Here is a 15,312-nt window from a genome sequence, read left to right as displayed (position 1 = left end):
TGTCCACACAATTGCAATTGTCTCCCATAAGTAAGTAGTAACATGTTACTGCACTAGTTTTGGGATTACTTATTTTTAGAAAGCGACAACAACAACCATTTGATTACTATTTTCATGTTGGAACGTTTGTTAAGCCTGGGTCAGCTAGCTTGATTTTTAATTTTGTTGGGTATCTCTTTCGAGACGATCTAAATCATCAGAAGGTTTTTGTAAATGAAAAAGAATGTTAGAAAAATTGTCATCACAAACCACTACACTACATGTTTCGCTCTTGGTGAGAGTACCCATCAGGTGTATTTTTGCGGCAAGCTAACTATGCCCCTACCCCAAACTTTTCGCTCTATATATACTGAATTTATTGGTTCAGCTTTAGATTTAGCTCCCTTAAATATTTTCAGTCCAAGCCCGCACACTTGAGATATTTTCCTTACTGGTTTTGAAAATCGTTTAGATATATCTTCCGTAACTTATTGTAATTCTACTTTTTTGGAATTCTATGTCTATTCAACAGAACCAGAGAAAAAATTATTTAGCTACTTTTTCTTTTAAGAACCTTTTCTACCGAGTTCATATGACCCAGAAAGTTGTTAATTGGGATCTAAGGTAAATGTTTGTAGTTGATTGTTTCCCTGAATTTTTAACTGTTTAATATCTCCCTTGTCCCATCTGGGATGTTTGTGGAACAATTATTATTATTATTACTTGACGATTTTAACCTTGAAAATTAAGTTTTTTTATTCTATATGACAATAGCGACAACTTTGTTTCAGACAGAAAGTGAAAATTCCAAACGGTTCGCATGAGGCTTATTCCTTTGAAAATCAAGGCACTAAACGTTTGGGGGTCCATAACAGCAAACATTGAGGAGATACTGAAAAAACGGTAAGACACGTGTCTTCTCTTTTTTTGGTGTTCTATCATGTTGCTTTGTCAGAATGCGGTTTATAATCCTCGTCTTAAAAAAATCACACACACACGGTGCTCTTGAACCAACCTTAAGTGAAAGGAGCTTACACCTGGGATGTTTTTGCGGATTCGGAAACCACAATGTTCATAAATGACAAAAATAAAAAAAAACAAGTAAAAAAGTATCAGTCGGCTTTGCCGACAGAGATATACCCTCAGCCTGTGTATATTGAAACAATTTTTTCCCAAAAAATGCATGTATTTAGGGAGTTTTAAAAATTTTGGGCGTTTGAACTGACAAAAATGTTCATTAGGATTAAAGATCAAAAGTTTTGCGGAGGAGATACTAAAAAGAATGGATCTCCAGCCACTACATATGGTACCATAGGGGTTTTTTACAACTTCAGGGATGTTTGCTCAAGAAGTATGGACTTGCCCCTGAAACAACTTTTACCATCGCAATTGAGGCAGCGAATGCAAGTTGCTTCAACAAAAATCAAAGTGATTCGAAAGCAGGTCTTAAATTGAACATGTATCAGAAATTTTGTGTGGGAGGTACCGGATGGAGTGGACAAATATAGTCCATATTTGAACCTGATCTATATCTTGTAGATATATTAGGATGTGTAAAGTATGGTCCAATTCGGCCACTCTCTTCAAGAGTTATCGTACGCACAATTCTTCCGAACATTTGTGAACTTGTGTGGGGGAGGTACCTGAAGGAGTGGACCGATATGGCTTATCTTCGAACTTTAACTATGTTTGGACAAAATATTACTAAGGCCAAACTTTGGACCGAATCGGCAGACCTGTTCGAGAGTTATTTTGCCCTCCAACCTCCTCACACGGTGTCATGGGGGTTTTTTGCAACTTTCAGGCTATTTTCTCAGGAAGTATGGACTTGCCCCTGATGAAACTTATACCGTCGTATGGAGGGCAGTGAATACCCAGCAAAATGTTCGATGACAGATCATGAGTTGAATCATAGGTGCAAGTGACTTGTCATAGGTGCAAATTTAGGTGAATCACCGATGAAATTTACAAGGGAGTGACACCTGATTTCACCTGTTCATTGTCACGATATCTTGCACCAGTTCACTGTCACGGCATCTTGCACCAGTTCATTGTCATGGCATTTTGCACCAGTTCATTGTCATGACATTTTGCACCAGTTCATTGTCACGGCATTTTGCACCAGTTCATTGTCACGGCATTTTGCACCAGTTCATTGTCATGACATTTTGCACCAGTTCATTGTCATGGCTTCTTGCACCAGTTCATCGTCATGGCTTCTTTCACCAATGCTTTGGATCCGAATTTTTGCCAATCAGAAATAAAATTCGCAATACAATTATGTAATTTGTTGAATTAATAAGAATACAATGCGCAGATGATTTGTATCGCCAGATGTTATTTTTCTTTATTTTGTATGTAATTTTCAAAATTATATATTATATTAATCTGCAATATCATATTTATCTCTTCCGATGGCTGCAAGATACTTCTTTCAACTTGGGGGGTTCCGTTTTTCCAATATTCGATAAATTATGTGTCAATCTCTGAACCGAGCTCATCGTTTGGGAAATCTAGTATAAATTTGAATTCTGTTATTTTATTTCAAAAGAAAAAGCTTATCCTGTAATAGTTACCACGTTATGGTCTCTTTTATACTTATTTTACCGATCTTCTACTTTGCTTCTCTCACTTTGCATGCCATGTTTTGTGATATCGTGATCTTTCCATTGGAGTTTTGTTCCCTCGGGTCGCATAACGTCAAATGGCTCGTATTCATATGCCGGTGGCATCTTTATCTATCCTGTTAACATGGCCCAACCAACCCAATAATTGCAGCTCGATATGTTTTACTATATCGGTGTTGGTCGGCTGGGGAAGCTCGTGATTTATAGACCGGGTCTTTTTCATACTTCTTTTTAATATCCACAAAACGAAACAGGTTTCCAAACACAAAATATATTTTTCTTTTGTTTTATATCAATTTACATTGTATTTTTAATTAAAATATATACATTTTGCCACTATCGACCACTTTCATCTGACTTTTATTTTCATTTTAACAATTACTTTTGCAAGTACACAATTATTCGGGTATATGAGTATTTGATAATTTATTGTGCGGTTACTTATCAATTTATTTGAACTCATGACAATATTATGACAAAGATCGGATCTTTCACGACTTCAATTGCACTCCTGAAAATTCGATGAAAAAGATCGGATCTTTCACGACTTCGATTGCACTCATGAAAATTCGATGAAAAAGATCGGACCTTTCACGACTTCAATTGCACTCATGAAAATTCGATGAAAAAGATGGGATCTTTCACGACTCCTTTCGCACTCATGCAAAACAACCAGTGAAATCATGATTTCACATGGAATCACTTCCATTTAATTTTGCTGGGTACAAGTTCCTAAAGCAAAAATCAAAGCGATTCGCGAGATGGTCCTAAACTGAACCTTTCCAAATTTTTGTGTGGGAGGTACCCGACGGAGTAGACCGATTGAGTCCATATTAAAACCTGATCTAAGTCTGGTACACGCTCCACGATGGGCAAAGTATGGACCAAATCGGTAACTCCCTTCAAGAGTTATCGCGCGCACAAATTTTCCGAACATTTTCGAACTTTTGTGGGGGAGGTACCGGAAGGAGTGGACCGATATAGCTCATCTTCGAACTTAAACTAAGTTTGGGCAAAATATTACGAAAGCCAAAATTTGAGCCGAATCGGTTCATCCGTTCGAGAGTTATCGTGCGCTCCAGCCAGCCAGACAGACAGACAGACAGACGGACGGACATTGCTCAATCGACTCCAAATTGTCTGTAACACATTTCGTCCAAACATACTTGGGGTCTAAAACCATTATTTCTATGAGGCACATTTTGCCCGTATGAAAGTGTATATACCCTCGTTAGCATAAATGCTGAGGGTATAAAAAGAAAACAAAAAAAAAATCACGATTTTGCTGGGAAACTACAGGCACTATCAAAAAGGAACTAAAGTAACAGTGAAAATTTTCTACAAGATTGTCATTTATTATATTTTCTTAGGTTTTGCTATTTTTGAGATATAGATGTTCAAATTGGGACTATTTACTTACTGTTTATATATCTCAAAAATCGTACAACCTAGGAAAAAATTACGAAAGCCAATCTTGTAGAGAACTTTCACAACTATTAGTCCCACTTCGATAAAACTTACCGTTTTCATGCAAATCGTGGAAACCTAACAACAAAACCTAAAAATGTGTCCTGATCTTCTATATCTCAAAAATGGTAAAACCTAGGAACAAATCCGAAAGTTTAATCCTCTAGAGAATTTTCACAGCTACAACATTTTTTTAGCCCCATTACGATAGGACTTGCGGCTTCCAAGCAAAATCGCGAAAACCTAAAAATGTGTTAAAAAATCCCTCCAGCGATGTTTTCTTGTTTTTGGATTTTTCTCGTCTATGAACATTGCTGTTTCAGAATCCGCAAAAACTTTGCAGGTGTAAGCGGTTTTTATATAAAGTTAGTTAAGGCGCTCCTTAAAGAACAATGACATGTTGCATAAGGAGACGATATAGTTAGTGCATTGTCCCAATTTGAACTTCTATATCTCAAAAATGGTAAAACCTACGAAAATATCATAAAGGTCATGGTTCAAGACCATTGTGTACAGTGTATTCGTAGCGTATTATAAGCCACATTTTTTTAAATAAATCATACGCCCCTTGTAATGGTAATAAACATAACAACGGGAAAAGAGCAGCTTAGTTTTCAATTATTTCGAAGGTAGCTACGAGTATTATACCCGCTGTATGTTAAATGGATCTCTGGATAGACCGCAGCTCAGTGGTTCAGAATCGTTTTTGTTCTAGTCCAAAATGTGTAACTTTTGAATGGGTAAAGATATTTTCATAATTTTTGTACGACATGTAACGCAATTAGCTTTCAGGTAATTCGGTTCAGTACCTACATAAGAATTCAAGGCCAAAATTCAACTTTTGATTTTATTTAATTTTATTTAATTTTGCATCAAAATATGAATGTTTTATCTTATATCTTCCTATTTATAAAAAGGCCAAACTCCTATAAATATACTATAATAATAAAAAACCTTATATAAAAACTCAGATATGAAAAAAACGTCATATGCGTAAATAAAATTGTTAGCCGTGTAATTCCAAATAAATTAAAAAAGTGTTGTATGGACGGAACGGGACGTGTACAGAAATATATACGGACTGAAAAGGACACTCACAATACAAAACAGGGTACTTTAACGAAATTTCACTAAAAATAAAACAGTTTATTTTGTGAAAACGCTACTGCAAATTTATTTATAGAGGCAACAATCCTTCCTCCCTGAGAAACAAAATGAAACCAATATCTGTTACAGTTTCCGAGAAATGGCTATTACTTTCTCCAGAAATTTGCAAAAATTACGTATTTTCCAAAATGGCCGAACTGACGTCTGTAGGGGCACCAGTCACCTACATTTTCCAATATTTTGATCTAATTGTTCGGTTTCGGTGGGGACAAAAATCGATTCCCGAACCATTATGCACCGCTTTTTTGAAATTTATTTATGGAATCAATGACCATGTCACCGATTTTGGTATTTTGTTTATAGAGACCGATATTTTTTAGTAGAGACCTATAATGTAGACACAATTACACAATTTTAGACTTTCGAAATATCTTTCCGTGCGGGAACTCAACAAGAAATTATTGTCGTGTTAAATACCCCTACATCGTTCTAGCGTGTAATTTTTGTTATAGTCTAGTGAATATATTTTTATTGTCATACAAATATTGCAATCATATAACCATTAGTCCATTTTCCAAATATACAAATTCCTTAATCGACTTTTTAATTTTATTTTTTCTCGCTCTTTCTTGCATTCTAAAAAATGAATTGACTATTCTCCACTTAACATAAATCCATAAAATGTTCAATAATGAGCAGCTGCTCTCTATGACTTTTTCATGGCACTCACTGACATCTTCCAGCTGTTGCCACAATTGAGGCATTTACAGAAATGACGTATCCAAATAGTAGTGATATCACTTTGCAGTGTAATCAACCGTCATTCAAATTCCTGGATTATAGCTTAAATATTCAAATTCGAATTCCGTTCACTACTGCAATCAATTGGAAGCAATGGCAATCGAAAAGTGTCATTATGCAACAGATCCGATAATTAGTGTTCCTACTTCAAGTTGTTGCGCTATCTGCCACAGTAAGGGTCTTACAGCTAAAGTGTTAATACTTACCATAAATGACGATAGCGTCATTGACAATATTCACACTAAACGTTCGTGATAATGCAGATGACAATAATAATGATATTCAAGGGATTTTAATTAAAACGATGCATCTATTGTTAATGATGAATACAATTCAGTCCCCCTTCTCTTTCTGGAATATTTCCAAAAACGATATCTGAAAAAAAAAAATAAACAAGAACAGAGAATATGCAAATAAACGTTATTTATGTTGAGTTTATGGTTGTCGTATTCAAGTTAACAAAAATACAAGGATATGTATGAATATTATCCAAGGATACCATTTTTTTCATTTGGTTTATTTCATGTCAAGAAAAAAATTGTTGGATTACAATATTACAAATTGAAATGTATGAATGTTGGAAGCTAAATCTGAAGCTGCACATTATACATATTGTTGTATATGAAATTTTGTTAAAATGTGCAAAAACAAAAACTAGTTAGTGAATCAAACTAAAATCAGCAGGAAAAGATAAACAGAATGAATAATTGTAAATAATAATCAATATTGATTAATTCATTGTCTCATATGAAATTTCCCACCAGTAAATAAATTCAGCAAAAAATTAAATGCAATTGAAATATTATAGGGCTTCGATTATGTCTAGGATGGGCGAAAGTATGAAATCAAATCGAAAGATATACATATAACCGAACTCATTAATTCGACCATCCACAGAGTTCGTCTTTGAACCGAACAAAATTTATTGTAAAATTTAATTTTAATATAATAGGTGATAAGAAATCTACATAATACACATGTCAATGAAGATATAAAGTTGGTCTACTTAGATCAACAAATTTCCCTTCTTGGACAGCTTTATATTATTTAACTAGCAGACCCCGGTCCGCGTTGCTGGCCCGTCGAAGTGAGTTTTAATGACAACTTTTTATGGAATTTATGTTTGACAATTAAAAAATTGGTATTTTCTACCTCACTTCTTCGGCCCATTGTCAAACCGAGGGGGGTTTTAAATGTATCTACAGATTTTGTCTGTAACCTTTCTATTTTAATAAGATTTATTATCGTCCATGTACCCTGCCTTTTTACTAAAGGGAAATAATTATAAAAGTTTAAAAAAAAAAATGGTTAAGTCGAATTCTCCCGCTTATTGAGATCTATATGTTTTAGGTTTTCATGGATGATGGACCGTTGAACCTCACCATTTAAGGACATTTTTAAATATATAGGTTTTCTTGGTCGGAGGCGTAACCACCGTTGGCTCGAAAATTAATTTGCAAGCCGATGCACTCATAAGTTTAGCAAATATAGAGATTATAAAGCAATGGGCCCCCGAAATTCCTCCACAAATATATAGCATTTTGGACCACGGAACATTTCTAAACTTTTTCTGAAAATTACATGAAATTAGGTTCAGTAGTTTTCAAAAAATTATGTATTGAAAAGAGTGAGCGTGGTCAGTAGTTTTCAATATATACAAAAAAATAGGGCACAGGGTTACCCTCTCCTCCGAAATTAAACAAAATATATAGCCTACTTCCACCATTGGTCATCCCTGTACATAATTTGAAAATGACGTGGAAATCGGTTCAGAAGTTTTGGAGATAAAACATATTTAAAAAAGTGGGCGTGGTCGGGTTTTAAGGCCACAAATAAGTGCCTAGGGTCGGAGACACAACAACCATTATCTATCCAATTAATTTACAAACTCCGCTCCGCCGAAATTCAACAAAATATAAAGCTTGTTTTCCCCAGGGGACATCCATGCACACCATATGAATATTATATGGAAATCTGTTTAAAAGTTTTGGAGTTAAAACATATTTAAAAATGGAATGGTCGGGGCTTTTGGTACAAAATTCATTTTCAAACCGACAACGTTTGCACGATTTACAAATATAGTGTTTTTAAAAAAATAGGGCCTAGGGGAGGTACCCCGGCTCCCTCCGAAATTCAACAAAACATATATCCTATTTTGAGCAGGGAAAGTTGGTTCAGCAGTTTCAGAGATACAACATATTTAAAAAAGTGGACGTGGTAGGATCTTTAGGCCTTAAATGAGTACCTAGGGCCGGAGATTCAACCACCTTTGCCTCGCAAATTAATTTTCTAAACGATACGGTCGTATGTTTTCAAAAATTGCGTTTTTATATCGTTTCTGCAGTTTCGGAGATATAACATATTTAAGTTGGTGTGGTCGGGTTTTTAGACGCCATATAAGTACTTAGGGTAGGAGATTCAAACACCGTTGCCTCTCCAATTTATTTTTCTAGAAGATTCGTTTGTAAGTTTTGCGAAAATATGGGTTTTAAAAAGTAGGATATAGGGGATGTACTCCACCACCTCCGAAATAATAATAATAACACTGTGTGTAATTTTTTGAGTCATGTTTTATTAACCATATTCTGACTCCACAGTTTGATAGAACACCAAAAATGAGAAGACACGTGCTTCGCCGTTTTTCCCTATCTCATCAACTTTCGCGGTTATAGGCCTCCAAAGGTTTGAGTCTTTGATGTAAAAAGGGTCATTTAGTCAGGACTATATCTTCTAAACCATTAGGAAATTTGAATTTATCTCAGAGGCACAGTTGTAGCTCTTGTCTTAATGAACAAAAATTGTGAACACATGAAACCCATCAAACTTCATCTGCAAGGTCAAAATCGCCATGGTCAAATTTCTTTTAAAATTTTTTCTCAAGTTTTGTTATACATCTTTTAAACCGATCAAATTTGAAGCAAACAACCAACTACAAAAATGTACCTCAGATCTCAATAAACATCTTTCTAGAATATACGAATCCTGAAGGAACAGGTCTTAATGGTCAAAATAGCAAAACAATTGTGATTTTTATCCTCTTTTCTCGGTTTTTGCTCCATAGATATTAAACCGTTCAAAATTCAAGAAAACAATCAACCACAATAGTGTAGCAAAGGCTTTAATAAAAAACTTTCTGGAATATGCGAAATGTCTATGAACGGTTCTTAATGGTAAAAATAGCAAAAATCTTTTGAAAATATCCAATTTTTATACTTTTTTCTCCGACTCTGGTCCAAAACACGCAACCGCCCAAAAATTAAGGATACAGTGAACTACAAAAATGTACCTTAGATTTCAACAAACAAGTTTCTAGAACAAATGAAGATTCTAGGAACGGTATGGAAGATAAAGTCCTGACTAAATGACCCTTTCTACATCAAAGCCTCAAACCTGTGGAGGCATATAACCGCGAAAGTTGATGAGATAGGGAAAAACGGCGAGATACGTGTCATCTCATTTTTGGTGTTCTATCGCACTGCGGTGTCAGAATATGGTTAATAATTTTCGTGTTGCACAGTGTAATTGTTCCACAAACATCCCAGATGGGACAAGGGGAGACTTCTCTCATATCAATGAGTGCACGCCGATTCATATTGGCTCAATGATATGGGACCTACTTTTTATTGCCGAGTCCGAACGGCGTGTCTTACGACACCACTTGTAGAGAAGTTTTTCATGGCCATATACTCAGGAAATGTCGCCAGCATTACTGAGGGGGAATTTTGCCACCGTTGAAAATTTGATGTTGCTTGGCCTGGGATTCGAACCGCAGACCTTCTGAATGCAAGGCGGATGTGCTAACCATTGCACCACGGTGGCCACCTCCGAAATTCCGCAAAATATATAACCTATGGTCATCCCTATACATTCTCTGAAATTTTCAAGAAAATCGGTTCAGTAGTTGTGGATATATATCATATTTAAAAAAGTGGGCGCCCCAAATGAGTACCTAAGGTCGGAGACACAAAAACAATTGCCTCGCAAATTAATTTTCTCACCGATACGTTTGCCAATTTTGCTAAAATAGCGTTTTTAAAAAGTAGGACATAGGGGAGGTACCCCGCCCCCTCCGAAATTCAACAAAATTTATAGCCTATTTTCACCACGAGTGCTCCCTGTACATTCTCTGAAAATTTCAGGAAAATCGGTTCAGCCGTATAGCATTTTTAAAGAAATTATGATAGAACACCAAAAATGAGAAGACACGTGCTTCGCCGTTTTTCCCTATCTCATCAACTTTCGCGGTTATAGGCCTCCAAAGGTTTGAGTTGTTATGTTAACCTTGTATAACAACGGCGTAAGCCGCTGCGTATACGACGTCGTGATTGTGTGCAACACCACACACACTTATCGTGTGTTCCCCTTCACACATTTTCGTTCATTTTTCTTGACAATGTGGCATCACTGTCAATAGAAATGTCAAACTTCGGGCATGACAAGAACGCCGAAGGCGAATGCATTCATTTCAATTTTACCCGCAAACCGGCCAGTCGTCCAATAAGGAAAAATTTGCAAATTAAGAATTTGCTGGACAAATCCGCCATTTTGAATAGCTCCCGTTCGAGAATATCATAATTCTAATCTTCGGGAATAATTATTAAATATTTTCCGTACGGAACATTAAAATAAATGCGGAATTAAAAACCAACAATAAAAGGGTGAGTTTAGTGTGGAATTTTTAGTTTTGCCAAACCGGCATACTAACATTGGCGTGTGCAATTTTTTTTGCTTTTACCCAACAGGTTGACCAAAGGCACATGGCGGTTGGCATTAACAATTCGGTACAGCACTCCCCGCCAAATTCCACCACATTAGGCATGAGTGCAGTGCAAAATAATTTCAACACCGATTTAAGGCTTTTCTTTTTGTAAAAGCACCCGCGTTCATAAAACGAATTTATTGGGGAAATATTTTTTTTGCCCGGCAATAACACCTGCCCACACATACATTCCCTCTCAAATATTGAACAACAGCCGTAGCCACCGTCATTGCCTAAAATTTTCCGGAAATCATTACATTTTTGTGTGACAAAATTAATTGCTGTGTTTCTTGCCAATCATCACCAACAACATATACTAAACGTGCACCATCATAAATCCGAAGTCATAGCCATTTCATAACCACCTTTTTGCCAAGTTTTTAAACGAGGAGTGACGTCACAACATCACTGTGGAAAAGTGATGCAACTTAAAGCAACAATATGGTATAGCAGTCCCGCTGCACGAATGCATCAACTATGACATCCACAACCACCAGTTTATGATAACCGCAGTACACTACCCGAATGAAAACAAATAGGAATAGTCAAGGAGCGTTCTGGACAAGTAATCCTGAAACATTTTGGAGTTACAGATAAGTACCGAGATAACACAAATATTGCAGTAGAGTAACAAGAGTAGTGTTCTTATAACGGTACACATTTCCAGTTAGTGTAAATTATTGGTTTCATTTAGTTTCTCATATTTCTCCACCACAGGTGGGGGAATAAGAGAACTAGTTTTTCTACAACATAAGAATCGACGGACAGCCGATCTCGTTCTATAATTATGGTGCATTATATATCACGTATTATGCAATATTATCTGGCATAAGCGTGTATACACATTCTAAGTATACTTTGTATAAAACTATCGAATTCTTTATAACGGTACGTCTCCATAACTAACGGTAAGCGTGTACCGCACCATTGTGTACAGTCACGTTTTCTTTTTTTTCTATTTTTGCACATACTTGTGATGAGTCAGTTTGCTTTGTCTTCTTCCAAATTTTATACGTCCTTTGGTACAAAACCAATAACTTTGGATAGGCATGTAAATCTTTTTGGAAAATGCTGAAATTTTAATCATTAAAAAAAATTAGTTCCTAATGGAAACCAAGTGGTGATTAATTTCGGTCTCAAAAATCAAGTCGAGATTTATTTATGGAATCTTGGAAATCGATTACAGAAAGAATATATGGTAATTTAAAACAATTTCAGATAAATTAAAATTGATTTATATCAATTTTAATTGATTTAAAACAGTTTTAATTGGATTTGTTATTGGAGAGAAATATTGATGTGAATTTAATTCCAATTAGATTTAACTCTTATTATACCACTTTGAGAATCGATTCAGGATTTTGGATAGAGGATTCCAAATCACAAAGCGGTCTTTGAATTGAGATCTTAAGTACGATTCAGCATTTGTGCTTTTCTTGTTGGTTTATCATCGAGTTTGGTTTTCATAGTGAAGTTTATAAATTTAATAGAAAATATATCGTTGAATATTAGAAAAATTAAGCACCATGATTTTCAATTTCGGGCCATTCTTTTAAAACGATTTATGCCATTCACTTCAAGCTGTTTAAGATCAATTATAAATTGATCTCATACCGGATTATTATTCGAACATCATTTTTTGGATTTTAGTACGTATCAATTTTGGAAGTACAAATTTAAAATCGTTTGAACTAGTACCGCTTTAGTTCTGGAGACTCCCGTGAGGCCAAACATACCTCATATTTATATCAATATTTATTCTAGATCATAAACTTATTACAGTGATGTGAATTTGATTATATATTCCCTCCATGTTACCCCGTTTCCCATTATTCTTAATTGATACCATTTCAACTTCGATTTGTGAATGTCTATCCCAAAAACAATTAGTATAAAACTTTTGGATTTAGATTGAAATTTAAACAAAAATATTCTGAAACCTTCGTGAGCTCAAAAAGGTAGTAATCAGGATTACAAAATTTATCTTCGCTTCTTTTATAAAAAGTGCGCAATGGCACAATCATCTGGGATGGACATCTGTTCATTTTAGACTCATTTAATCTTTCCATACGTATGTATATACATACAAACAAATTGTATTATTAACTTGTCATTGTTTTTTTTTATCCCATCTAGTCTATAAATAAGACAATTTATTTTTAGATTTAATTTACGATCTACGATATACTCCCGCTTATTATAAACGATTATAGCTTGAATAAATTGATATGTGAATTGTTATCTGAAAATAATTGTTAAACCTAAATATGTTTTAGGAACATTCTTATAAGGTAAAGTAGTAGGAGGGTTCAGCCAATGCAAATTTTGGGAGTCATCATCATCGATGAGACTCATTGGGGATTTTGTAGAAAATCCATTGGGAGGGCATGGTATCCCAACAAACACCTTGGGTACCCATATCAACAACAACAATTCAAATAATGTGGATTTAAAGCGAAGCGTTCCTTTTGTGGTTTTGTAAGTGAAAATGAATCAATTTTGTTTATGGCTGGTCTGGAGTGGCCACTGAGCTAGACCGAATTCCTCCAATGGCAGTTGTATACCAGCGACATCTTGGTATGCCTCATTCCCCATTACACTCCAAACTAGTTACATAACAGAGTCTTTGATGTAAAAAGGGTCATTTAGTCAGGACTATATCTTCCAAACCATTAGGAAATTTGAATTTATCTCAGAGGCACAGTTGTAGCTCTTGTCTTAATGAACAAAAATTGTGAACACATGAAACCCATCAAACTTCATCTGCAAGGTCAAAATCGCCATGGTCAAATTTCTTTTAAAATTTTTTCTCAAGTTTTGTTATACATCTTTTAAACCGATCAAATTGAAGCAAACAACCAACTACAAAAATGTACCTCAGATCTCAATAAACATCTTTCTAGAATATACGAATCCTGAAGGAACAGGTCTTAATGGTCAAAATAGCAAAACAATTGTGATTTTTATCCTCTTTTCTCGGTTTTTGCTCCATAGATATTAAACCGTTCAAAATTCAAGAAAACAATCAACCACAATAGTGTAGCAAAGGCTTTAATAAAAAACTTTCTGGAATATGCGAAATGTCTATGAACGGTTCTTAATGGTAAAAATAGCAAAAATCTTTTGAAAATATCCAATTTTTATACTTTTTTCTCCGACTCTGGTCCAAAACACGCAACCGCCCAAAAATTAAGGATACAGTGAACTACAAAAATGTACCTTAGATTTCAACAAACAAGTTTCTAGAACAAATGAAGATTCTAGGAACGATTCTTCAAGTTAAAAATTCGATTATTTTAGATCATTCCTTCCTGTTCAGGTCCGTAAAAAACAAACCTTTCAAATTTCCTTCAGGGCCTGTTTATGTATGTCGATAAGAAAACGAATGCGGAAGAAAAACTACCAACAAATTTGAGTGTGTATTTCAAATTTGTTTTTTGTTTTGAAGCAAAAGCAAATGAAATAATATTTCAAAAACTAAAGTTTGGGTGTCTTTCATGCGCACACATTTTCGTTTCGAAATACATAAACTGGGGGTCAGTTTTTAACAGTTTGTTATTTCCAAACCTGAGCAGGGGGAATGTTAAAAAATTTAATTGTTCCTGAATTTCAGCCCTAAGAATCATTTCTAGAATCTTCATATGTTCTAAAAAGTTTTTTTATTGAAATCATAGGTATATCTTTGTGGTAGACGGTATCCTTAATTTTTGGGCGGTTGCGTAGTTTGGACCAGAGTCGGAGAAAAAAGTATAAAAATTGGACATTTTCAAAAGATTTTTGCTATTTTTACCATTAAGAACCGTTCATAGACATTTCGCATATTCCAGAAAGTTGTTTATTGAAGCCTTTGCTACACTATTGTGGTTGATTGTTTTCTTGAATTTTGAACGGTTTAATATCTATGGAGCAGAAGCCGAGAAAAGAGGATAAAAATCACAATTGTTTTGCTATTTTGACCATTAAGACCTGTTCCTTCAGGGTTCGTATATTCTAGAAAGATGTTTATTGAGATCTGAGGTACATTTTTGTAGTTGGTTGTTTGCTTCAAATTTGATCGGTTTAAAAGCTGTATAACAAAACTTGCGAAAAAATTTTAAAAGAAATTTGACCATGGCGATTTTGACCTGCAGATGAAGCTTGATGCAATATATGTGTTCACAGTTTTTGTTATTTAAGACAAGAGCTACAACTTTGCCTCCGAGACAAATTCAAATTTCCTAACGGTATGGAAGATAAAGTCCTGACTAAATGACCCTTTCTACATCAAGGCCTCAAACCTGTGGAGGCATATAACCGCGAAAGTTGATGAGATAGGGAAAAACGGCGAGATACGTGTCATCTCATTTTTGGTGTTCTATCACACTGCGGTGTCAGAATATGGTTAATAATTTTCGTGTTGCACAGTGTAATTGTTCCACAAACATCCCAGATGGGACAAGGGGAGACTTCTCTCATATCAATGAGTGCACGCCGATTCATATTGGCTCAATGATATGGGACCTACTTTTTATTGCCAAGTCCGAACGGCGTGTCTTACGACACCACTTGTAGAGAAGTTTTTCATGCCCATAT

The 15,312-nt window shown here is 35.2% G+C and overlaps 1 protein-coding gene and 1 long non-coding RNA gene across 3 annotated transcripts in view; one reads left to right on the top strand and one right to left on the bottom strand.

Moving 5' to 3' along the window:
• Nlg2 (Neuroligin 2) overlaps window positions 1-15,312 on the bottom strand; it is a 652,897-nt gene that overhangs the window by 503,503 nt on the left and 134,082 nt on the right. For both annotated transcript variants that reach the window (XM_073968160.1, XM_073968161.1), the window contains one exon: window positions 6,188-6,356. The gene's annotated coding sequence lies outside the window, so the exon portion shown is untranslated. The remainder of the gene's footprint in view (window positions 1-6,187; window positions 6,357-15,312) is intronic.
• Window positions 10,385-12,989, top strand: LOC141392930 (uncharacterized). The gene is made up of 2 exons (XR_012409915.1): window positions 10,385-10,639; window positions 10,724-12,989. It is a non-coding gene; the product is annotated as an uncharacterized lncRNA (long non-coding RNA).

The sequence above is a fragment of the Musca autumnalis genome, unplaced genomic scaffold (genome assembly GCF_047663935.1).
Source record: "Musca autumnalis isolate F117 unplaced genomic scaffold, ASM4766393v1 scaffold_2, whole genome shotgun sequence".
In the NCBI taxonomy this organism is placed as follows: domain Eukaryota; kingdom Metazoa; phylum Arthropoda; class Insecta; order Diptera; family Muscidae; genus Musca; species Musca autumnalis.
This window is presented reverse-complemented; position numbering and strand designations above follow the sequence as displayed.